General features: G+C 46.4%; 1 protein-coding gene across 13 annotated transcripts in view; it reads right to left on the reverse strand.

The window, feature by feature from the left end:
- Positions 1 to 22,203, reverse strand: part of ATXN1 (ataxin 1) — a 390,438-nt gene extending 368,235 nt beyond the window's left edge. For 3 of the 13 annotated variants that reach the window (XM_045811584.2, XM_045811581.2, XM_087858067.1), the window contains exons 1-2: positions 21,986 to 22,203; positions 13,868 to 13,982 (exon numbers count right to left, since the gene is read on the reverse strand). The gene's annotated coding sequence lies outside the window, so the exon portion shown is untranslated. The other 10 variants (XM_045811580.2, XM_045811579.2, XM_087858068.1 and 7 more) reach the window with 7 other exon arrangements.
- Between the last annotated feature and the right edge of the window lie 3,664 nt (positions 22,204 to 25,867).

The following is a 25,867-nucleotide window of genomic DNA, read 5'->3' on the forward strand; positions in this document are numbered from 1 at the left end:
CTACAGAACATTCCATGGGCTGAACTCCCAACAAGGGGCATACACTTGTCAGCTTCTGTGCGCACTCCTTCTATTCGAGTTTGTCTTTGTTGCAGATTTTCAGTTTGACCCTTTCCTGGCAAAACAGCAATATACACCTCTGGGGTTTAAATGGTGTTACAATTTAAAAAAAATTTTTTTTTTAAAACTTAACATTTTTCTTCTGTACCATCTCGAAGGGCTTCTGACTCGTTAAAATAGGCCCTGCTATTTAAATCTATGCTAGAACCTTTCTTTCTATCTGCTTCTGTTAACACAAGAAATCCAGGGAGAAAATGCTTCCCCTCCAACAATCCACACATTTCTACACAAAACCGATCACTTGCGTATTTGAACACGAGCGAGAGAACCTAGAGCTAGCGTGAACACGTCCGTGCAAGATGAATGTTCCCTCCACGGCCTCGACTCCAGGTCATCCCAGGCCTAGGCCTGTGGGGAAACGCCAAGATGGAAAGAGTGGACGGGTGCCTGTTTTCGAGCATATCTGTATAAAGACACACCAGGAGCTCAAGAGGGAGGTGCGGCTCTGAAAGTGACAAAAGGTGTGCGGCTGCAAACCGATCAGGGAAAACCTTCAACAGCGTCCTCGCCAGTTAATACTAAGCCTGAGCCAGCTCAAAAAAAAAAAAAAAAAAAATCCGTCGGAAACAGATTTCAGACAATGGAAAACCTAGAACACTGGTTCTCAGGGCTGAGGTCCAAGAGGAGGTCTCTGGAGCTGGGTGTCATCTTTTAGGGTGGCCCAGAATAAAATGGTGACGCATTATGCCTCCTGGCGAGCTCATATCTACTTTGAACGGCAAAGACACCAAGTCCCGTGGACTTCCGACGAAGATCTTGGGGCAAGAAGAGATGTCCACCAGCACTCTCTGTGACCTGTTAGAGAGAAACATTCTTAGCTACTCCATCACCAAGCAAAACTCCCCCGCCAGGCTACAGCGTCTTGTCTCCTAGGAAAAAGCCGTGAAGAGATTGCAGGGGGGAAGGCCTAAAAGAGAGATGCTCTGGGTCGTGTTTGCAGAATGACTTAATGAGGATTCCGCGTATAAAATCTAGCGGCAGTCACGTCTCCAAGTGAATCAGATTCCAGGTCTTTCTGAAGCCAACAGCCTGGTCATCAGCTACCGAATAACTTCTACAAAGAAAGAAAAGGCTCCCATGGCAGTGACTCTATACGCTCCTGGCATCAAGAGATGGATGACGATTTTTACTAAATGATTAACCTCTGGATGTCGCAGGGCAGTAGATACACGTCACGAAAAGGAACTCAGTGTCCCGCACTGGCTCTGTCCGGCCCAGGAGGTATAAATCGGATTCGTAGGCGTGAGCTTCCTCTAGGCACCTGCAGCACGGAAATGATCTGACTGCAAAGCCTGCCCCTCCATTCTCCGAGAAGATGGCATCAGATTTCAGGATTCCATATATGAGATGAGTTTGATTTCCTGATGTTTCTAGCCCTGCTGACACCGATGCATTAAAGGGAACACAGCTCTAGAAGCTCCTCGTTAAAGGTACAGTGGCTGGAAAAGGAAAAACACTTTCCATCAAGTGTAGGTTTAGGCATGCCATGCACATCTCACTAAACTGATGATGCAATGACTTTGGGTAACTAGGGTTTGCATATATATTCAAAGGGCTGTCCTCTTGCTCCTTCCCAGCTCCATCTCAAAATTGTTCTAACGGGCCACGACGGCGAAGCAGGGTGATGTCTTTTCAGTCTACGAGTTCAAGGACCCGACAGCATACTTCCCTGGGGTGATGGAGAAGAGAGCTGAGCTCCAAGTCAGAAAGCCAGGGTCACAGCACCGACCAACGTGGGCTCTGGCCACTGGAACCTGGCCCATCGGTCAACCTCTTACGTTCTGCTTCGTCCCTGGGAAAGGGAGGAGGGTCCTCTCCATGCAAGGAGTCACTGTGACTCCCCAGGGAAACAATTCATCCGATGCACCCCAAATTCCGTGATACGCTATTAGCACCTGCAACAGACCCGTGACATACCGGCCACTTCACGTGGTCTGAATGACCAATGCTTTTTAAGCCTGTCTTTACTAAATCAGAGGCTCAGGCTGCAAAAGATCCCCAAAAGATATGGGCAGTTTTGACTAGTCCTACAAGAGAAACAAGAAAACATAGGGCTTTTCATCCCAGGGAAGTCTTTGAAAGACCCTGCACATTTAAAATGGAAAAGGAAAAAAAAAAATTTTTTTTTTTTTGTTAAGGAAATCATTTCCTGAGTTTTCAGGGCCAAGAGCAAAAAGTGCACCACTTAAGAGACAGAAACCCTGAGATTAGTTAGGTCACCGAATGTTCTCTGCACAGCAGAACAGCAAACAGCTAGTGTTTGTTCATTTCCATAGATTCATAACCGTCTCTCCAGGAGCTGAAGATGAAATGAACTGTAGTGTTCTGTTTGGAGAAGCCTCCTGTACTACTGGGAAGACCCACGTTCCAAAGTCGCACTCCAAAAGACTCCTTCATCTTAACATTGCTTCTTCCTCCCGTTGGCCTATTCTGATCTCTAGGCTGACGAAAATGGATCTCAAGGTTGTGGGGAGGGGAAAAGAAAAAAAAAAAAGAAAGAAAGAAAGGTTTCCCTCCCTTTTTATGGATTTACACAGATTTTTTTAAAATAGTGCTGCTCCTTTGGAGAACATCGAAATGGGGGAAAAATTACACTCTATTCCTTCTGAAGAGTAGAGAGAGGCACAAAGGGTGACAGAGGCTTCGTTACAACAGGAAACCTAAAATAAAACTGCAGAATTCGGGCTTAGATGCTATTACGACGTTTCCTTCAACCTCAAACGAAAGTCGGGTTTTATGGAAGAAGATTTCTGAATAAATAACCAGATCATCTTTTCTCCTGTCAATAAAATAATAAACTTGTCTTATGGGCCTATGACCTCTTATAAAAGAAAAACAAAACTGCTCATCTTATGAAAAGTGTCAGATCAGGGAACCAGAGCAGCAAAGGTGAACAATCTTTTCCCAGTTCCTTATAGAAAGGCTGTCTTTTCCCCTCTGCCCCTTCCGCCCCACCCCCTGCAAAGCTGCAGCCCGAGGTCACGCTCCACGACGATCTGGGTCGCCCTGACCAAGGAAGACCCAGAGGTCAAGTGAAAATGGAGCTATGGAAAGAGAAAAGCACCCACTTGGAACTTGCCAGAACAGAGCCAGGGGAAAAGGGTTTTGGGGCACTCCCTTGTAGGGGCACTGTATCCCGTGACGGGGGAGCCAGGCTTCAGCTTCTATACCTTTCTCCACACCCCTCAGACTCCATATCATCCCTCACACCAATGACCACAAATGAACACCTTCAGCCCGGAAAAGGTAACCTCACCAGCCACCAACAGGTAACTTCTGGATGAACTCGTATGCAAGAGAGAGGAGGCAGATGGCAACCCGGCCAGCCAACCAGAAGGGGCACAGAGATATCATGGACGGACTGCCCTCCCACCCCATCATGGGTACGTTACACAGAGGAGGGTGCAGGGTTCCCCAGTCCCTGTGGGGCTTTACCTCAATCTGACCAATCTTGCTTAGGACTCCAGAACTACTCTCCGGATAAAATAACCTCCTTGGGATAAGTATCCCCCCAGGAATTTCCACTGAGTTGGAGACTGGGGTCACAAAAGCATGTAAGGCCAGAGAACAGGTGTTGCTGGGGTGAATCTCAAATTCATTCATTCATTCAACATGATAGCTGTGTTCCCAAGAATCCTTACGTAATCGAAACTCAACAGGAATTTTTTCAATACCAAGAAAGCCTGTTTTTGTTTTTTTTTTTTAATATTTTATTTATTTATTTGACAGAGAGAGACAGCCAGCGAGAGAGGGAACACAAGCAGGGGGAGTGGGAGAGGAAGAAGCAGGCTCCCAGCGGAGGAGCCTGATACGAGGCTCAATCCCAGAACGCCGGGATCACGCCCTGAGCCGAAGGTAGATGCTCAACGACTGCGCCACCTAGGCGCCCAGAAAGCCCATTTTAGACACTAAAAAACAAAGCAATTTTTTCCTGCATTGAATTTCTATACTAATAGTGTTCTGTGTGGTGGCAAATGTAGTACTACGAAATTTAAATATCACTGAGCGAACCCAGCATCCTATTCCTCGTAGTCTTTGTTCTAGAAAAGTCATCATTGGGCCTTTCTTTATTCTCTCTCCTTAGCACAGCCTTTTTACACATTTTTATCACCTTTCTCATCCCCTGTTGCGATGTGCCACCCCTGTGGTCCACTAGGCCCCAGGCTGGCTCCAGACCACAATGACGTAAGGCATGGTCTAGCTTAACAGGTGGAATCACATGCAGTTTGAACCCGAAAAACTCATGTTATAGGGGAAATGCTCGTATCATCCATTGTGGGCCCTGCTAGATGCCAAATGCCAAGAATGAGGGGAAAGGGGTCCTTGCTGTCACTGAGCTGGGACAAAGGATTACAAAGTGTTATGAAAAGGGGAGACGAGGGTGCTGGGGGCCTGGGCTGGCAGCATATAACCTAGTTCCAGGGCTCCCTGGGGAAAAGACTCAGTCGAGATTTTAAGAATGATGTGAAGTTAGCCAGAAAGATAGGAGTGAGCAGGCAGATGTCAAGGAAGGGAGGGGAGGGAGCGGCAAGACTAAAAGCTGGAACACGAGAGAGAGCAAGGTACTTCTAAGGAGGAAATGCAATGTGACTGAAGTAAAGCGAACGAGGGGCAGCAGAAGAGGGACAGGGCCAGATAGATAAGCAAGGTCCCCCAGAACTGCTGAGCCACGTTACAGACTGTGGACTTGATCCTGAGCCCCCTGAAAAACAGGGAAGGACTGAAGGAAAACAGATGCAAACAGATCTCTAGTCACAAGAAACATGCATTTGGGCTTCAGAGAGAAAACAGGTTGGACCAGCACCAGAGGATATCCAGGGACGCCATTTAGGGAACATGTATCACATCCCAAACCACCCCCTCCCTGCTGACCCACCAGCCCAAGTTCAGACCTTGAGGCCAGACTTCCCCAAAGCTCAATATCTAAGAAAACCGCTTACAAGCACCTGCTCAAAGAGCTCTCTCCACGGGAGAGGGGAAACAGGACAGGAGCAGGGTAGCAGTGAGCCTCTCCAGTCTAATGTGAATGAAAATCAGACCCCAACCTTTCGCCAGGCCTGAAACTCCTGACTGATTGCTCAGACCCAAGGGACGGAGGCTGCCCAGAGAGCCAACACAGTTCCCACGGTGGGGGCCCCCCCGAGAGGAACATGGGTCAGCAGGAGAGGGTGGAGATACCTAAAGGTAGGGAGAGGAGACTCTAGGAACCTGGCCCAGATTGGGTGAAGGGCAAAGAGTGAGGAGCAGGTGGGAGGAGAGGGAAGGGGCCCCTTGGCGGTAAGCAAGCACAGGGTTTCAACGGGGAACAGTTCCCAAGGAAAGCTGTGGGCAGAGGAGCCTGCCCAGCAAAGCCGCTGGCCGGTGCAGAATGTGAGCTCCCTTCCAGGTTGGCCCCGGGTACAATCACAGAAGAGACGAGAGATGTCCTGTAAAACCCTGAACTTCCACACACCAAAAAGTAATACAATCGAAGGAAAAGAAAATCAGACCTGGGAAACTGGCCGCAGCGAATGGGATTTTAAAAAGACCGAGATCTAGAGCACAGGAAGTCTCATCTACACCGATTAGAAAGTATCGAGATTTCCATTTGTGAACTGTGCAGAAGAAAATTAGCAAATAAACATATATGGAAATGTGCTATCTCTGAGAGGGATCAAAGGAATGCAAAGTTTAAAACCAAGAAGTCTAGGGGCATCTGGGTGGCTCGGTTGGTTAAGCGTCCGCCTTTGGCTCAGGTCATGATCCCAGGGTCCTGGGATCGAGCCCCGCATCGGGCTCTCTGCTCAATGGGGAGCCTGCTTCTCCCTCTCCCTCTGCCTTTCCCCCTGCTTGTGCTCTCTCTCTCTCTCTCTCACATGAATAAATAAAATCTTAAAAAAATAAAAATAAAAAAATAAAACCAAGAAGTCTATTAACGTATCCAAAAAAGAATAGGTCCCACAATCAGGTTGGAGGCAGGACACATTCATGTATCATTAGTAACAATGGGAATAAGTACAGGCCTTTTAGAAAGCAATTCAGAGCCACTCCCCCCACCGTGGTAGTTTGCATAAGCCTTCTGTTGTGACTGTACCCTAAGTAAATACTTAAGTGCTCAAAGATATTCACTGCTGCTTTATAACAGTAAACAAGTAGGGGCGTCTGGGTGGCTCAGTCAGTCAAGCATCCAATTCTTGATTTCAGCTCAGGTCATGATCTCAGGGTCCCTGGATCGAGCCCTGCGTCAGGCTCTGTGCTCCGTGGAAGAGTCTGCTTGAGATTCTCTTTCTTCCTCTCCCTCTGTCCCTCCCCACTGTGCTCTCTCTCTCTCTAAGAAATAAATCTTTAAAAAAAAACAGTAATTTTTTTTTAATAATAAAAATTTTAAAATAACAGTAAATAACTAGAAACTATGCAAATGTCTACATAGAATACAACACTAGACTAAGGTAAAACAACTTGATAGAATAGTGCATAATCCTTGCAAATGATGATTGTAAAATCTAGGTTACAGACGAGAATTTTTATACTAAATGGAAGAAAAGCAAAACTGAAAAAAGTTATGTGTTAAATTATCAAGAACCAGGAGACAACACACAGAGGTGAATGTGATTTATGGACTGGGATGGTGGGATAAAAGGGGAACTTTGACTTTTATTGGTTTTTTTTTTTTATTGTTGTGATATTAGGCAACAGATACTTGAAATGTAGTATTTTTATCAATCACACTCTCGATCAGTGGAGAACATCATGCCTGAATCAGTGCAGGGAGGGTGCTCAGCCCTTCCCAAGTTGCAAAGGCCCACCTGGGATTCAAACCCTGAATACAAGGGGTTCTGAAGGACTCCTCCTACCTACCTACCTTCAAACACACAGCTCTTTCCTTTGCTTTCACTTTTTCCCCCAGTTCTTAAATTCTATGCCTTCCCCTTCTTTTTTTGCTTATGTATTGAGATCACACCATACGCAATATATGTGGCCAATGCTCATTTGATCCCTCCAACAATCCTGTAAGACAGATGTTGTCATCATGCCCATTTCACAGATGAGGACATCGAGGATCACTGACTCAGGAAATGTGGCCTGGGTCACACACCTCAGGAGCCAGAGCCGGAATTCTAAGCTCAACCTACCCTTGCCATTCCAAGCGCTTGCTGGCAACCAACCTAAGAACTGCTTCTTCCTTCCCTTCTGCCTGCAAAACAACAGAACACTCTGATTTGTCCCCTCTTCTGTTTGTACTAGCTGCCTAAAGAAACCAGTCAAACGGTAGTGAATCAAGAGACATCCTATGAACTGCTTATAAATTAACCAAGAAGATAAGGGAACGCGGCACACGGATTGGAAATACTGAGGCAGAACAGAAAAGGAATCACCTCGAGACTCCACCCTGCACATGCAGGTAGAACCAAGTGACATCAGGAGGATTTCTACTTGCAAATTAAAAGCAGAATATGACCCTAGATACTACTGCAAGGAGAGCAGGGCTCCTGCACGCTCCTTGCAAAAATCAATTCCGCAATCAGCTGAGAGATTCCTTCCAGTCATAACGCAGCCGCTCCAGAAACGGCTGGTGTGTAGGGCATGGTAGCAAGAACAGTAAGAAGGGACAGAAGAAGTCTTAAGGTATGAAACTAATCTAGATAGGGTGATAAATGATTGTAGGCACTGCTTCTGACATACTCTATAAATAATGACACAATAATAGCTAAAAATGTAAATTCTAATTAAATACAAAACCTAACAAAGTCAAACAACAGCAAATGATGTTTGACAGAGCAAAGGTCTTAGGGGAGCCAAGAGGAAGAATTACAAGAAAATCTATTCGTGGAACTGCACAGTGTTAGAGAAGGGGCCTGAGCCATCGGGTCCTTCACCACCTTGTTCACTGTAGATGGGGAAACTGAGGCCCTGCAAGGGAGAATGAGCATCCCCAGTCACCTTGCAGCAGGTCAGGAACCAGAAAGTCACTCCCCAAACTAGCAGTTTGGTCTCCCCTGTAGCTACCCTCTCTCCGCCTTGTCCTGGAAAGCTCCTCCATTTGAAATCATATTTTTTAAAAGCGCATTAAGCATTCTATAAATATTAAATTCCTTTTTAATAATTTTCAAATGCACAGGGGCACATTTTAAAAAGAGACCTGGTTTTGATTTCTTTCGGAAAATTGCACACCGTTCAGTGTTTAACCTCGTATTGAGTGAAATATTAACAGGCCATATAATGGTTTCAGTGTTCCTTCAGTAAAACTAAACAGGATTCGAAAAACATATCCCCCAGGCCTACAGTGGAGTTTCTGGAGCACACATTAAACTCCACGCTCTGCTCTACAAGCCCATCACTGTTAAGTAACTCATCAGAAAATAAAGAGGGAATTACCAAAGGGGAATTGCCAAGCAATTAGTTCTCTGAAGCAGATGACATGCAACTGCTGTAGGGAGGAGCTTCCCGGTTAGTCATATGTCAGAGTCAGAGCCTCCTAATCTGTAAATAAAAATGCATCACATATGATTACAGCTGGGATGTAGGCTGGGGCTGCCAGGCTAGTGCACAGATAGTAAATCCCAAGTCCTCCTGAGTTCTGCGTGTCTATAAAGCGAGAGACGCTCAAGGCATATTTTTTTTTAAATCCTGTGATTTTCATTCCACATAAGAAAGACAGACTGGTCTCCCCCAAGCAGGCTAAGAGAAAAGTGATCTTTATCCTTTCTCTATCAGTCTGACGTGAGCCGGTTAAAGATCCATCCACTGGTCCAGAGGAGGAGAGCAAACGAGAGACCGGGAGGGGACAGGAGACCCAGGCTTCCCAGTGGTCACCCCACCCCAGGCATGCCCTCCTTTCCCGGCACGTTTTGTTCTTAGAGCTGGCATCCGCTGCCAGCCCACCACCTAGCAAACTGGAGCGATGAACTGTCTATCTGCCAAATCTTGCAAGCTGAGCAATGACCCAGGGGAAGCTCTTGGGGGAGTCAAAAGTTCGTCTCCCTGGGACTCTTGATGCCGAACCGTGTTTGGAGCCCAACTGAAGCCAATCCTCGGAAACACAGATAAGCATATTGCCACTGCCATCACTTTCTTCAATTAATAATTATTGAAAGTGCGCCGGAATCTCAGGGAGGCATGAGGAAGAGTAAGGGGAGGGAAGGTAACACTTCGAGGACAGCCTGTTTGCAACTCTGAGCAGGCGGGCGAGCACCCAAACGGAAGGCTGAGCATCCACGAACCCCTCCCTGGTCTGGACCTCCCAGAGGATGTTGCATCTCTGTTGTGATTCTTTAAATAGGACCCCGGGCATGCCCTGCCTTTGCGACTCAACTGTAAGCTGCTTACGGACAGGGCTCAGGGATTGAGAGACAATGCATAGCTCCCGTGAAGAGTACGGGATGGCATCCAAGCATGACTTCCCCACTGAAGATCTGATCAACCTGGGGCAGGTTACTTTCCCTCTCTGTGCCTTGGTTTCCCTCACCTGCAGGATGGATAATGACAGTGCCTGCCTCCAAGGACTGCAGTAGGGATTAAGTGAGTTAATATGCAGTGAGTGTGAATGACTGACCATCTCTATAAATCCTTTACAGCCTAGCTGGCATAACGCCTCTCACACAGGAGATGCTTGGTAAATATATGCAGACAGAATGATCTGCCCCTGACAGTGTTTTCTCCAACCCTGTGGCTCCTGTCCTAACCTTCTTGTCTTTCATGGAAGGTAGGGAAGTCACTGCCTCAGTCTGAGCTAGTTTGGGGAATAAAAGCAACCCATCCGAATAACCCGGGTCCAAAAAAAAAAAAAAAAAAATCGTAAATAATCTGCAAATTTTCTCTAATTATATTAAAACAGACTGCCCACCAGCAGACATGTAACTGGATAATCTCCAGCCTTCCCCTTCACTCTGAGCCATGGAGTCTTAGAATCTTTTCATCCTAGAGTCAAGGCTCACTAATTCTGTATTTCTTTATTTTCTAGAAAGTATAAATGGAAAGCCAAATTGCTCAGAAAGCTGTGCTGTGTGTGTGTGTGTGTGTGTGTGTGTGTTGTATGTATGTCACATTTAAAAGAGTCCACACAAAGCCCCCAGGAAAGCCTTTAAAGTTACAAAACACACCCATGTTCATGTGCTTTATCAAGGTACAGGAAAGGAATTGCCACAAATGAACAAGTGCTCCAGAGTCAAGTAGACGGCACAATGTGATCTACGCCTATCACATGAGATGAATAAATCGACAGTGGAAAAGATCAAAGGAAATGCTGGAATTATTGTTAACATGTACAGGGCTTCACTGAAAATCTTAATAAAACTGTTTAGAGGAAAATAGAGGGATCATTTGTTGAAAGGAAAAGAGATACTTGCATGCACTGAATTTCAAAAGCGGCATTCATTTTCATACACACACATATTAGATTTAGCTAAAATTAGCTCAGGTTTCTTTCTTTCTTTTTTTTTTTTAAGGTCTTAAAGAAATAAAGGTTTCAACATGATTTCATTGAGCTGCAGTTCGGCACTGAGCTTCCAGGGAGAAGACCCGTTCATCCACCCAACCGCCCTTCCAGCCTGGCACCAGCCTCCCCTGCCCCTTGGTTTCCCAAGACCGAGCACACAAAGGCTGCACTGCACCAACATTCCAGCTCCTCTCCCCGCTGCCTCTCACCTTCCCTCTGCGTGCTCCACACCCGCTGATGTCAGCCCTGAAATACAGTCATTCCCCCCTCCCTCCTGGCAAACTTTGGGCAAACCCGAAGCCCAATTTCAAAGACCACTTTTATGCCAATGAGTCCTCCAGACCTGACCTCTCGGCAATTGTATTCCCACCCCGTCTACAACTCAGATGCCCACCGGCACCTGTGCTCCAGCCAAAATGGCCTCACGGGTTACGACCCAGGCGTTCCCTGGTTGCGTCCCAGTCACTTACACGGTCTTCCCCGGCTCCATGCATCTCTTCCCACAGAAATGCTAACCAGCCTTCAGAGCTGAACTCAGATGATCCCTCCTCCTCCAAGTCTTTCCTCACCATCCCACTCAGCGTCATTCTGAATTCCTTCAGTGTCAGAATTTACCCCAGTAAGGACAACCCGCCCCATTCTCCTTTGTATTAGTTCTTTCCGGGCATTTCTTCTTCCCCCTACCTGACCACGAAGAATGCAACCTCCTTCTGGGAGCTCTTACTCACTTTCATTCCCACAGCACCGTGTAGTAGTTTAAAAAAGACACAGCGAAGAAATGAATGAATAATTTCTTTACATAGATGGTGTCTGTGAACGAGCTAGGCCTATCATATTTACGAAATAAGGAGAACCAGAAATACTTGAAACCTAGGTTTTAATTAAAAAAAAAAAAACCTTAATGAACATAATAGACTACAGCATGGATGATACCATTTCCCTGCTCACGTTGAACCCTCAAATGTGAGCACTGTAAGGAAGCCATTATTTATGCAAAATGTTTAGATAATGCTTAGAAGCTTCCTTTAAATGCAATCGCAGAAAATGGCAGCTGCTTAGAATTCAAGGTGACTCTGCACTACTTTTGTTGGTAATACAATACGTATTCATAAGACACTCAGACTTGCTCAATACACTACGAAAACCTCGGTGTCTTCTCGGTAAGCTGCACATATTGGCCAAGAGATAGGACTTTTTGTTGCTTGTGTTTTCACAAAGAAAGTCTCTTTTAAACACCATAGGTGAAAAAAAAAAAAAGTGCATGTGTATTAACCACATATGCAGTGAAACGGCCGCCCTAAAAACTTCAACATGAGGATTTTCTGCATAGCCTGTGAAATGTTAACACGCCTAAGAGAGAAAGCAATGGCGGTGGGGTATCACCCCCTCCTCCAGTCAGCTGACACTTGCAGACCTTAAGAAACTTACCTTTGCATATAACTGTTGGGTTATTCTATTTCCTTTTAAACGACACTTCCCCGACCCACTGCCCATAAAATGTCAAGGACCCAGGTCCATATTTCTCAAGGATATAATGTTTGGGATCACTTCCTGCCCCCCACCCCTCCCCATCCCATCCCCCAGGCAGGACTTTTCTGGCTACCCTTCCTAAGACATTGTACTTCAGTCACTCGGGTTTTTGTTTCTTTTTACTCAGACCACAAATAACTTCATTTGTACACTCAACTTCTCAGTTCACCTTGTAACAAGGGAAAAACACTACATATGCCTCCTATCGCAGCAAGACAGATGGACACACACAATATTCAGAAAAATAAATAAAAAGCTCATTTGCTTTGCAGAGCTCAAATGTCTACAGTGTCAAGTCCAAAGACCAAGGTACAGGTGTATTTACTGGCTCCTAGTCATGTATGGTCCAGGCGCAACCATCACAAAACAGGAACGTTATAACCATCCCGTCAAGAGGTTAAGTTACGTGATCACAAAGATACCTCATGCTCACGGATCACAAACCATGCGCTGGTACTCTCCTACTCCGTACACACATATTACCTCATTCCATTCCCACAGCAGCCCTAGAAGAAAGTTCTAATCTTATCTCCACCTTACTCATCACCAGACACAGAAAGCTAACAGGATTCCCCCGGACACAGTGGCCGCTCCAGATGCTAAATGCAGACAGGCTGCTTCCAGAACCCTGTGCTCTTAGCTCAGATGTCATGAAAATTATATGTTAATGTAAAAACTCAATCTTAGGTATAGAGGGGGAGCCCTTTATTTAAAGAAAGCTGGTGAATCAGTTTTCCACTGAACATTTTGGTAAAGCAAATATCTACCTCTTAACAAGTTAGCTGCAAATTGAGAACCTTCTATGTGAGGTGTGGTCACGGCAGACTGTGTGTCTCGCCAAGCAAGGAAATAGAACATGACTCAGGAACACCTGCCCAGAGACCACCCGACCCAGCAGTTCCCAAACCTGTGGGGCATCAGTAGGATTCCAAGGGACCATGAAAGGTTCATTTTGATTCAAGAGGTGGAGCCCCAAATCCTTTTTCTCTCTCTGTCTCTCTCTTTCCTTCAGCTCTCCAGGTGATTCTGTTGCCCAGCCAGGCTCGGGAACCTCTGAATAGAGTCCATTTCCACAGGTTCCAGAGGACCGCTCCCAAGGTAAATAGCAAGAGGGGATCTATTTCACAATCCCCTTGGGTTGCATATACCAGTGCTCCCAAGCCCTCTTGCCCCAGCTTCTGTCTAACTTCCATGTCTCCCAATTTCATGCAGGCAGGATCCTCTTGTCCTCTCTTCAATATAGAACCATGAGTCATCCACACCGCATACACCCTGTGTCTGCATGACTCTCCAGGCCAGAAAAATTTACTGTACGTGAGGCAATCAGGAAGTTGTAAAATCCCAACAGACACAAAGACACTCAAGATTCGACAAATACTGGTTGCCACTGAACAAACAGGCCTCTGTATCCCTATGCCTGGATCACTCTACAACAAAAACCTAAAACGCGAGAACCGTGACTTACGGTCACAGTTTGGCAGCGAAACGGTCTCATCGCGTTCAGGAAAAGGTGACAATGAGGACGACCAGGCTCGAGCCTGACACACCCACAGTCGATTGTCACCAAGTCAAACGCAGACTTCTTCACGAACCACTTTCTTCTAAATTAAACCAAAAAGAGAGACACTTCAAGCCAAGCTGTTAAAAACGCTCCTGGCAATTTCTCAATTTCCCTCCGAATGCAGTCTGCAAAGGCCGTCGCAGCGAACGGTCCACGATGCACGAAAGCGTGGGTACGAGGTGATTTTCCGGGTCAGACTTGATCCTCGGATGGAAACTAGACAAGCATAGCAAAACTCTCACCTGATATGTGAGGCACTTCCCTGTAGGGGCCGCGGAGGAGGAGACTGCCTTACAAGGACGACACACAAATCCGCAGCTTGGACAGACCACCCTGGTGACTTGCCGCACGGTGCTCCTGCAAGGGTGGGGGGAGGGGAGGTGCAGGAGAAGAGATCCAAAATGAAAACCAGGACAAACGGCATCCAAAAATGATTCCACCTTAAAGTGTCTATACGCTGAAATCTTAACTTTAAGGACATCAAATTGTGCATTTTGTCTTATGAGAATTACAGATAACAGCCAGCTCAGAAGGCAGGCCTGGTATGAGTCAACAGGGCTCAGAGGGAGGCCCCCACACAAAAAGGTCATCCCTGCAATCAAATTAAGAGCTCGGCCTCCCCATTTGAGCCCGGGACTGCCATTCTTTTCTCTAATGATTCTAACGAATCATCTGATAAACACATGCTGGTCATCCAGGGACAGCAGGTGAAATGGGCATGGATCGAATAGTAATTGAGCCAAAGTCTAATTTGCACACGGCATGTACTCCTATCAACATGCAACCTGAGAAACAATCATAAAAGAAGCACAGTTATTAGCATACCAGTCGAATGGGATAGAAAAATGTATCAATTGCAGAAAAAATTGTGAAAGTATGCACATGTTCACTAGACTTTCCACTGGATTTTAGAAGTATTTCTTTTTTGAATGTACGTCTCCTTCATTTTCATTTTGCCACAATGCCCTGCCCATAGTTAAGTAAAAATCACCCACTGTGTAATGAATGAGTGAATGCGTGAATGGATGAACGAGAGAATGAATGAATCTTCCATATACCTTTCCATCAGGGAGCTTGGGGCTTGTAGTAGTTTTTGTGAGGTAAAGACCTATGCACAGAAATGGAAGAAGCTGAGGACTTGATCTGCTAACAGAGTTTTCAGCCCTATTAAAATAATATTTTTAAATATTGCTCATTCCCAACTGCCCACATGAACTAGAAAGAATGAGAAGCACAGTTACAAACTAACCCCCAAACTAGTCATTGCTGGGCCGACTTCCGTCTTTGATTACTGGAGCTGATCTGCATATTTGTTTGGGCTGATTTTAAATTTAGTTTGGGTTTCCTAAGCCCACGCCAGGTAACAGTAGGAAGGAGGAGGCCCAGGATTATATTGGATGTCAGAAAGAAACTATTCTGGAGTTATGAATACGATCTCCAATGTGAATAATCTGTAAACAGGTAAGTGAGCCAATTATCCCTGGGTACATGGCAACACATCTCGGTAGTATGATTATTTTCATCCATACACACTCACTATTTTTAAGAGCACAGCCCAGCTGGAAATGAAAATAATTTCAATCGTTTTCCAACACTTTTCAAAGTAATGAATAGTAGCCAAAGCATTCTTACTTCTAACGAATCCATTCACCAAGTATTTACTTAAGCATCTACTGCATGCCTGGGACTGATATGCAGAAGAAGTTAGTTTCCTAGTCCTTGGTTTCTCCACATGTCATCTCTGAGTACAGAGAAAGTAGGGAAGCTGTTCTAGACTATAAGGTCTTTGAAGTCCTTGGAAGTGTCGGCTAAGTCTCTCCCTCTGTAAAGAAGCTCGTTGAGTTACAAATGTAAATCATGGCCAAGTTAAAGAGAAGCTCCCAGAATTCTATTTGCCCTTACACAGTAGCTGTTGCCTTGTTTCTCTCTAGTAACTTCTCAAACGCAGCATCAACATACTGGATAATCACTTCTGAACAAGGTGCGGGTGCTGTGGATTTGCAGACAGCACTTGCTCCATGAGCTAACAGTTGAGTGTTTGCTGGTGTATCTCTGTGTGCACACAGTCCTATTTACATATCACCTGGCAGATAAGGTTTTATAGAGTCCAAATTACAGTGTCCTATTCTGCTGAAGTGCACAGAACAGTCAAACATGATGTAAATGCTGTAAAATATTAATTTACTCTCACACTGGTATGCCTACTTATTTCAAAAGTATTTGTGTTGCTATACCAGTTACAGTAATTAAGAGTTCACGTAACTCGCTGTTCCATCAGAGGGAAGAAATACGAGAACAAAAGCAAGGCAGAGTGGATTCACTGCAAAAACATACAAACAAAATACAAAAAAAAAACAAAAAACAAAAAAAACCCCACCAATAATAGCCTATAGAATGTTTTCTACAACATACACACTAAAAATAGAATACTTAATATTTTAAAAGCACAGAACTACATAATACAATTCCATTTATAGAGGAAGATTACTAAGATAGGTGGTCTAAATAATACTAATGTGATAGTAAAGAGGAAATAATAGATAAATAAATACAGGAGGTAATATAAATAATTTGGGGAGAGGGGGCCAAATGTAAGGACGCAATAAAAGACAATTTGCCATACATAGTGACAGAAGAATACATTTTCTTTGCATGTTAGAAGATAAATTGCTTATAGGTTAGCAGCTAAGACGATTATCACTAAAAACTTCGGCTAAATAACTCCCTCAAAATGTGTCATGCTCAAGAGCATCTAAGTGAAATGAAGAGTTCCTCTTAGCCTGAATCAAAACAGCATAATCAGGGCAACCTCTGCCCCCTTAAGTCTCAAATTCTGATTACACTACAATGAATTTTCTGAAAAGTCATTTTCAGGTAGCATACCATTTTTGCTTACATTATGGCAATTACCACTGCATTTTCATTACTCCACAAATGGTATGCATTAAAAGTTATAGAAAAATCAATGAAACGTTTCTGCTAACATCAAACATATCAAGGAAAATATAATGCTTGTCGCTTTTTTGTCTGTAACGGTTCTAAACGGGTTTCATTACATTCGGGATGGTAACACGCACTACAAACATTTATAGCACACTAGCCTGGAAAGTTCATATGTGTAAGAATTACAAAATACATCTCACTACACCGATAAAGACAAAAATACATAAATCGTGAAACAGGAAAAAGATTTTTAAAACTGTCTCCACAAATAGAGATGATTTACCTAAATCTTTTTTTATCACTCCTACAATTTTAAACATTTGTATATATATATATTTTTCAAAACCTTGATCCAATTACAACTCTTTCAGTCAACATTTAAAAATATTCTCTAAAACAGCATTCAGTATGCTCATTATTATATCATCCCTTAAAGACACGTTGAATGAGTATTTTATTAAACGGAATTCAACGAAACTAAAATCTGAACAGTATAATTGAGGACTACAAAATTCATTCTTAAAAATGGGCAGTCCTGTATGGAATGCCCTGGGACAGAAATGATGATCTCTACCGAGATTTCTACAGTGTATTATTCTCAATGCTCTTACAAAATAGAGAGGGCCTGCTTCTGATAACCTTGGAAGTATCACCAGAACTACATCTGTTCTTTGAAGCAGTTTAAGCTTGTCCACGTCTAAATCTCTCACAGAAGACAATCATTCAGATTACTGAATAACTCTGAAAATAAAAAGCAACGGAAATCAAATTATTTATGTCCACCCTGAAAATGATGCCTACCCTGTCTCCCATACTCTGTCACATTAATATACAAGTATTTCAGTGTTTCAGAGTCTAAACTACATGTTACCTGCTCACAGCTAGAGTTGAAAGAACTAACATTCACTCCTATACTAATTTTCAGGGTTTTAATAAAATATGTTTATCGACTAACTTCAAATAGGAAACAAAATGAACTGCTGTTACAACGTGTTAGTCATCAGAAACTGTCATTCAAGGTAAGTGCAAAAGTAAAATCCACTTGACATTTCAGAATGGAAAAAAAAAAGCATATTACACAAAAGGAATGTGAGTCCTTAAACTCTGTAATGACAACAAATACAGGAGTCATAGAAATGTGTTTACTAATGTTTTAATAATCTCTTAAGACTGGCCTTTCCCAGGACTCACAGACAATGAAATGTAAGGCCTTCTACAGGCACTTGACATAGAATCTGACAGCTAAAGAGTTTTTCTTGAATCTCTCTCTAAAAGTAAAAGACAATTCAGAAGCCCTGGAGTCTAGTTATAATATTCCCGACAAAGTATCACTTCTGTTAACCAAACCCTCTTAAAACGAAATCCAGAGAGGAAAATATTGACTTTCACAGTTCCCAATCAAGTACATTTTTCATACTTATTTTAGCATTCAAAAAATACACCTTCACGTTTTATTGCAAGAGATTTTCCGTATGTTGCAAAATATAATCCAGAACCTGCGAAGTGTGTACAACTTAAACTTCTGTGCCTTACTTCATATCCTGGCATCCCATCTATTTACGTCCTAGAGAAAAAAAAATCGCTTGTTTTAACCACAGAAGCACTTGATCTGAACAGGCCGCAATCAAGTTACCAACCGTATAAACTCAGTAAATGGTAGAAAGTCGTAAACCCCCTGTGGGGAATGAATCCCAGGCCCAGGGCAAAAAAAAAAAAAAAAGAGGATTTACCAATTTAGCTATGGGGCTATATAACTGAAAACTGAAAAATGGACTGGCAGGGTCACAACCAAATCAAGACATTATTATTCTCAATTACTTTCTCTTTCAAATATCAGGGTTATTAAAATACTCCCCCTCAGGTGGATCGCCTAGGCCACACAAAAGCTTCAGCAAGCAAAGCTACTTAATTTTCTTCCCTTTTTATTTTTTTGGCAACAGGATTATTTTTCTTTGCCTAGTGGACTTAATGAGGTGGCGTCCTAATGCAAAGAGGGGACTGATGCTCTCTAAATTATTAAATGCTCATAAAATTATATCTCCAAATACAGTGCAAGTTGCTTATTGTGTAAAAGCATCACCCACTGCCAGTCTACGAGCTCTAGGCCCCTATCACCTCTCACCTGAAAAAAACCCTGGAACTCACTACTAACAGATGGGAAGATTAAGGATGGCCAAGAAGTCCAAATGAAAAGTGTACCCATTCAGAATGGCCCCTCCAGTAAGTCCCATTTTTGGTTATTATAGCAGCTATGGTGAAATGTGATGACGGGGATATCCTATCCTAAATAGGATATCCTTCCTACAAACCCCTTCCACTGAGTCAACCCTGTAGAATCCCGGTCATTGGCTACTGACAACATAGGTTCTCAGGGCCCGGTGCTTTCCCACTTGAAGGGGTTAAGTATCCGCGAGGCCAAAGGCACCAGACTGCAAAAGAAATGTTGCTTTAGTAAGCTCTGAAAGGTTTCTAACAAGTACCAAATATTTGTTGATCTGTTCACAGTCGACATCAGCAGGACTGCCAGGCCCCTTTCACTGTGCTGGGAGAGGCATTTACATATCGCACCCAGCAAGAACAACTTGCTGGTCTCCGTTACAAAAGTTGAGTCCCTGCGAAGTCTCATTCCGTGTCTCCCGTCCAAAGGACTGAAAGAAGACACAACTGAGGGAGTGAAGCGTCTCCTCTGGCAGGCACAGCACAAATCCTGTGCTAAAACACTTGGAGGAGTCCAGGCACAAGACAAACCCACCTGAATGGACGAGGCACACTGTCTGTTGCCATGGCAGCCTGATCTAATTACAGGAGTGATCAGGGACCTGGAGTAAGTGCAGGGAAAACCTACACCACTGACACGTATCTACACGATGAGAAAGACAGGCAGCCAGGAGGTTCGGGGGAGCCCTTCACCCTCTGCGGTACACAGAGGGTGGCTCTCGAGCCCATTTGTCTGCGGAGCTGCTAAAATATTGACTGAGGCATGCACAGTTGGAGGACAATCAGAGGAGATTAAATGCCACAGCATTAGCTGTTATGGTGCAATCCCTTTCCAAGAGTTCATGTGCAGAATTTTCTCAACCTTCTCTTTGGTGGTTTCCTCAGGCTCAGGCTTCATTCCACCAAAAAGAAAAAAAAAAAAAAAAAAAAAGCCCAAGCGTCCAACTACAGATAAACTACAGGGTGGGCTAACAGGGGCTTCTAGGAACTACAAGGCTCCTGAGAAACCCAAACAGAAATGGCTTAGCTAACACTGTTGGAAAAGTAACTGGCTATGCCTAAAAATAACCATCAAGTAACTACCCACTGCTCTGTGCGATATGTACCGACAATGTTTAAATATTAAGAACAGCCTGCATTACAAAACACAAATGTCATTGAGATGTGACTACTCAATTGCCAAAGGAGAACTTATTTGCATATACACATTCCCGTGCATGCACGAAGGGATGTGCAGGGAGCATGCCACTCTAAGGCAGTAGTTTTTCTTCTGTGGGTGTAATAGGGTCTTCTAATTTTACTAATTGTATCCTGTGGATCTCGCAGGGAAGCTAAGAATCTCTTCGGGGACAGAACCAGTTTGGAGGAGTCCCTACTGCACAGCATACGGTAAACAAAATAAAAATAGCTTGCCGTTCTCGTTAGCCACATCGCGCATTATATAACCAGCTTCCGACTGGTTTTTTTTTTTTTTTTTTTTTTGCCCTTACTACTCTTCAGCAATTTCCCAATCTCCCGAAGTATTTATATTACCCTCTTATCTGCAGGATTATATACTAAGAAAGCAAAACAAAACAGAACAGCCACAGGGTTGAACCGAACCCCACGGTCCTTGGAAACTGATTTTTTTGTTGTTGTTTTCTGGCAAGATCTCCACCACCACCCTACTTCCACCCCCCACTAAGGTCCTTGCTCAATCTCCCTAGAAAACCTGAATTGTTTCATCCCTTCCAGTCAGCCCCCTACGTGGTCTGAAATAAAATGAAAGCACAAGCCCCGGAGTTTAGGGAAGGCGGCCTGAGGGCGGGGGGCTGGGGAGGGGTCGGGGCGCCGCAGAGTCAGCCAAGTGGCCACCGAGGGGCCGCTCCCCACCGCGACGGCCCTCGCCGCCCCCCCCCCCCGCGCGCGCACACACACACACACACACACACACACACACACAAGCACTCACACACGCACGCACTCACTCACTCACACTCACGCCGCGCTCCGCCGCCGCCTCACCTCTCGCTCCGCCCGGCCGGCCCCTTCCCTGCCCCCTGCGGGACCGGCCTGCTCGCAGCGCTGGAACCACGTAGGAGGCGGCGGCGGCTGCCGCGGGAGTGGCGGAGTCTCCGGCCCGGCCCAGAGTGAACGAGCAGCGGGGCTCCAGGGCGCATCCCAATCCCCGCAGCGCCTCCTCCGCCGCCGCCGCCTCCTCCTTCCCCTCCTCCTGGCTTCATTCACCCTCCCAGCAGCCGCGCAGCCGCTCACTCCCGGCGCCGGCAGGGCAGCGCCCGCCGCCGCTCCTCCGCTCCTGCCGCGGGCGCTGGCTGGGGCGCCGGCCCGGGCTGGGGCGCTCGCGGGCTCCCGGCTCCGGGCGGCGGCGGCTGCTGCTGCACATGATCAGGAAGCGGCCGCACCAACAGGGCGGCGGTGGCGGCGGCGGCAGCAGGGCCGCCACCGCCGCTCCAGCCGCGCTCCCGGCACCCGCACGTCGGCTCCCTCCGCGCCCCCCGCGCTCCCACCGCCCGGCCGCGCGCAAAGTCCCGGCCCGCAGCCGCACACCCGGCGAGGCCGGCCTCGGCGGGGAGACCCCCGCCCCGGGCTCCGAGGCCGGGCGGCCACCGGCGGGGAAGCCCAGCCCTCCTCCAGACCCACTCGCTCCAACGCCCTCCTGGGGGAGAGAGCTGAGGAGGGGGCGGCGGGAGGAGAGGGCAGCGCGACCCCCGGCCGCGGCCGCCGCCGCCGCCTACCCCTACGCCACCTCGAGGGAGGGGGACACAGCTCTCTGCACTCGCCGCCGGACCGGCAGCCGCCGGAGCGGGGCGCCGCCGCCGCTCTCCCCGCCCGCGCCCGCACCCCCAGCCCGGGCGCGCCCCCTCGCCTGGCGGGCGCCCACCGGCCCGGCAGCCCCCTGCCGTCAGTCCCTGCGCCCCGAGCGGGGGTGTCGGCCCGGGAGGCTGGAGCTGGAGAAGGTTGTATGTACACACACACACACACACACACACACACACACCACAACACGACGCGTCGATTTCCTTCGCTCCTCTTCCAGCTGTTTTCTGTGCCGGCGACTGGGGTTTGGGGTTTGTTTGCTGGTTGTTGCTTTTGCCCCTCTCTGGAGAGCGGGGGTAGGGGCAAATTTTAATCTAAATAAGGGGCGAAGGGGATGGGGGAGGGGGAAGAGAGAATCAGAGGAGAAAAAAATAGCCACTTACTGTAAAGTGTAAATGGATCTGGGGTTGCGTGGGGAAGGGGGGGCAGAGGGAGAGAAACAGTGTCTTGCGGCTGCTGTAGCGCTGGCGGCTGCTCCACGGGGCTTGTTTTGGATCCCCCTGCAGTGAAACAGGTCCTGTACGGCTCCGCCACTGTAGTAGAAATGATGTCTGCGGTATACTCTGCTCTCTCCTCCTCCTCCTCCTCCTCCTCCTCCCCGTCCTCCTCCTCCTCCTCGTCCTCCTCCTCCTCCTCCTCGTCCTCCTCCTCCTCCTACCCCCCCTGCTCCCCTCCCCTCCCTCCTCCCTCCGCCCGCCCGCCCTCCCTCCCTCGCGCTCTCTCGCGCTCGCTCGCTCGCTCCAGTATGTAAATGTGTAATAGAAGCCAAATATGGAGCAGTTGGCTGCTGCCGCCGCAGCTCAAGGATCCGACTTGGGGGTGGGGGGGCACCCTCTGGCGGGCGGCGGGGCGAGCCGCTCGGAGGACCGCGAGCGCACTGCGCGGCGGCCGGCCGGCCGGCGCCCTTAACCCTTGGCTGCGCGCTGCGCGGGCTCGGCGGCCCCCGGGGAGGCGGCGCGTGGCCCGAGACCCGCTCGGGAGCGGGGGGCGGGGGGTGCGACTCCGGCCGGAGGGGACGCTTCTTCCAGGTTTGGGAAAGGGGCGGGGAGCTAAAACGATGAGGTAATTTTAGCGGTGACCGGTCGGTCCTCGCGCGCCTCCCCGGGTCTCTGCACCTACTTGGAGGGGACAGAGCGACAGCGGGGTGCAACTCAGGGCGCCCCGGAGGACTCTCCGAGGGGTGTCGGGCTTCAGCTCGCAGCCAGCGAAATAACCCCCCGGGAGAGGGGGGGGCAAGTGTGATCCCGACGTGCCCTTCGTCCCGGGCGCGCCGAGAATCGTCTAAGCGGGCTGACTCGGATCCTCGTGCACGTTAACCCTCAAACCGGTTTCGTTCCGGAACCAGGACCACGGGGCCGCGGGGATTGCCTCTGCGTACAACTCAGGAAAGTTTGAAGGGTCCCCGCGACTGCATATGCACCGTCACCTTTCCTGCCTGGGAAAGCGGGTGCCCTCCCCGCCCCCCCCCCCTTTCGCTTTCTGCAGGTCTGGAAATCTGCTTTGGGTACTGAAGTACCCAGCCGCAGCCTTGGAAGACGACCCGCGCACTCCTCTCGCAGTTGATTCGGGATCATTAATTTAATCGGAAATGAGGTAACCAGTGCAGGAGATACAGAAAGCAAACCGAGCATCAAATGGCAATTCTCGTGAATCCACGCTGAGGAATTTCCTCTGCGCTCAGTTCTGAAGCGCGGTTCTCCACTGCCCACCACCCCGCCCCCTCCGCGGCTCCCACCGCCAGGTGTTAGCTCGGTGGGAAGGAATCTTCTGTGGAGGGGGGTGCACCTTGCCAACAGGTGTGGCACCTGGCGAAAAGCGAAGGCACATCCATGGTGAAGGGAGAGCTCAGTGCAGCGTTCTCCTTGCTGCAGATAATTCTGGAAGACCAGTAGGGGTCGGGGCAGCATTTGACCTCTTTCAGGTGCTTAGAACCAAGTGTTCCACGTAAGTTTCTCTCTGGAAGCCACCACTATTGACTGTAAGCTGTATTTGAGAAACCTTTGGCTGAGTTTACTTATGACCTAACGGTTAGTCACCGACTGAAGCAGGATACAGAATCACCAAGAGAAATGTGTCAGCTTTTAAACAACTGTATTGTAGAGCCAACGTGCTACAGAAATAAAAATAAGCATACTAACAGCTAGGAAGGTGTAGAGCCCCGGAAATACTTTTTTTTCTCACATTTGGAAATACCATGCACATATACATGGCTATTTAAATAAAACTACTACTGTTCACTCTTACTCGGTTCTACAACTTTTTTTTTTCTTTTTTCATTTAAAACGCAATGATTGCTACAGTTTAAACCCCAGGTTGGTCTAAAGTGACATTGTCGGTCTCATTACAGCCTCTAGCGGACAGTTGAAATCAGTTTCCTGAAAAGGCTCTTCTGGCGTTTTGTTGTTGAGGAGCATTATCAAGGTGAAGGCTAATATCTCAGAACGGAGCGGGGGGCTGGCTCCTCCCCCTGCTCGGCCGACTCCAGCTCCCGAAAGGATCAGAAGCAGTCGGTTCGGCACCAAAAAAACATATGCTTTGTGCTACGGGCATTATAATCGCTGACCTGTGACTAAACAGAGCTTCTGCTATTCATTTCCGTTTCGGACAGCTTTCATAAAAACTAACTTCATCTAAAATATTTTTTGTAACAGAAAATATTGGTTGCCATGTTTTGGGCTTAACGGAGATGTTTTTCTTCTGCAGACTGCCCAATCCACCTCCACTCTATTTTTAGACATTTTTACATTGAGAGAATTTTCAGCCAAATACAGCTAATATTTTAATTATTACACTGACATAGGCAGTTAATTTATTTTAACAACCTTATACAAATTAAAACACATAATTCAGATTAGAGTGAGTCAATTAATTTAAATGTTCCCTTAAGGAAGCTGACTATGTATATTACCCAAACAGTAAAAACAATTAATAAGAAATGTGTCATTTACTTTCTTAGGCATTAAGATTAAAGCCATAAAGTGCCATTAAAGTCTGTAACTATTCCTTCCCGCAACGTGCCACGTAAACAGTATTCTCCTGATAGAGTTTCATTACCTTTAGTACTGAGATGTTTTATTTTCAGATGGCAAAATATTAAATGTACAAATAACTGACACTCGTTCTTTAAAAACAAGGCTTTCTCATGCAGATAAAAACTCAGTGGAAGGGCAGGGCTTTCAAGAAGCCAGTAGGCAAATATGTAGTACCAGGGTCCTAGTCCTAAATCTGATATTGTATTCATACAAGCATAAGTCAAACTATAAAATTAAAGGAAATTGGGAGATAAGGCCTGCCTAGCCTTACTCCTAGTCTGTGTTCTGCATTGCTCAAACACCATGGAAAATCATTTTTTTATCCCTTATATCTACTTCATTGTTTTGATAGTATCTACTTTTGAGGGCTTAAAGTGGGCTATTGAGTATATATGATATCATATCATTATGTATTACATCTTGCTTCTCAAAGCCTTATCTTCAGAGCAGCAGCAGCAGCTGGGAGCTTTTTAGAAATTCAGAATGAGAGTTCCACCCCGGACCTACTCAATCACAATCTGCCTTTTAACCAGCACCCCTGGTGATTCCCAAGCGCTATAGTATGAAGAACGCTGTCCATACTACGGGGCACTGTCGAGGTGCATTTGCCCACAGATGTAGAACTTAATTCTTCTATTTCTTCCTTTTTTATTCTCTCCGCCTTTAACTAATTGGCACTTTTTAATGAAGCACGGTTACATTTTATGCTTTGGTTGAATAGTACTGTATTTCAGACGAGCCCTGATTTCACGCGCAAAACCGCATCATCGTTGCCAAGTGGACGCTCTGAGGAATGTCCTGGGGTCTTGAATGTGAAGGTTTTCTTCACGGCAGCAGAGGGAGCACAAGAGTGCTTAATAAAACAAGCATACAAGCCCTCCAAATCGGAAGGGATTTTAAATTGTAGTCTATGTTTTCCCTGGAAGTAGCCTCTTTCTTACACAGTTCAAAAAAACAAAGCAAAAACAAGCAAACCCAAACATCTTACCAGGTTATAACAACTAAATAATTGAACAGATTACAAGTTAAGTAGATATACTTAGAGTTCTAGACTTTTTTTTTTTTTTAAGCGGACTTAAAAGTCATACTCGGAGAGACCGCTTAGCTTTTCTCCAGTGGAAAATAAAGAAAACATAACCACTTCACAGTAGATGCAAGTCAAACCATGCTGTATGCCTTAAACTTACACGGCGATGTGCCAATTACTTCTCAGTAAAACTAGGGAAAAAAATA

This window comes from Ursus americanus, chromosome 32 (genome assembly GCF_024610735.1).
Source record: "Ursus americanus isolate L20-20 chromosome 32, mUrsAme1.1.p, whole genome shotgun sequence".
NCBI lineage: Eukaryota > Metazoa > Chordata > Mammalia > Carnivora > Ursidae > Ursus > Ursus americanus.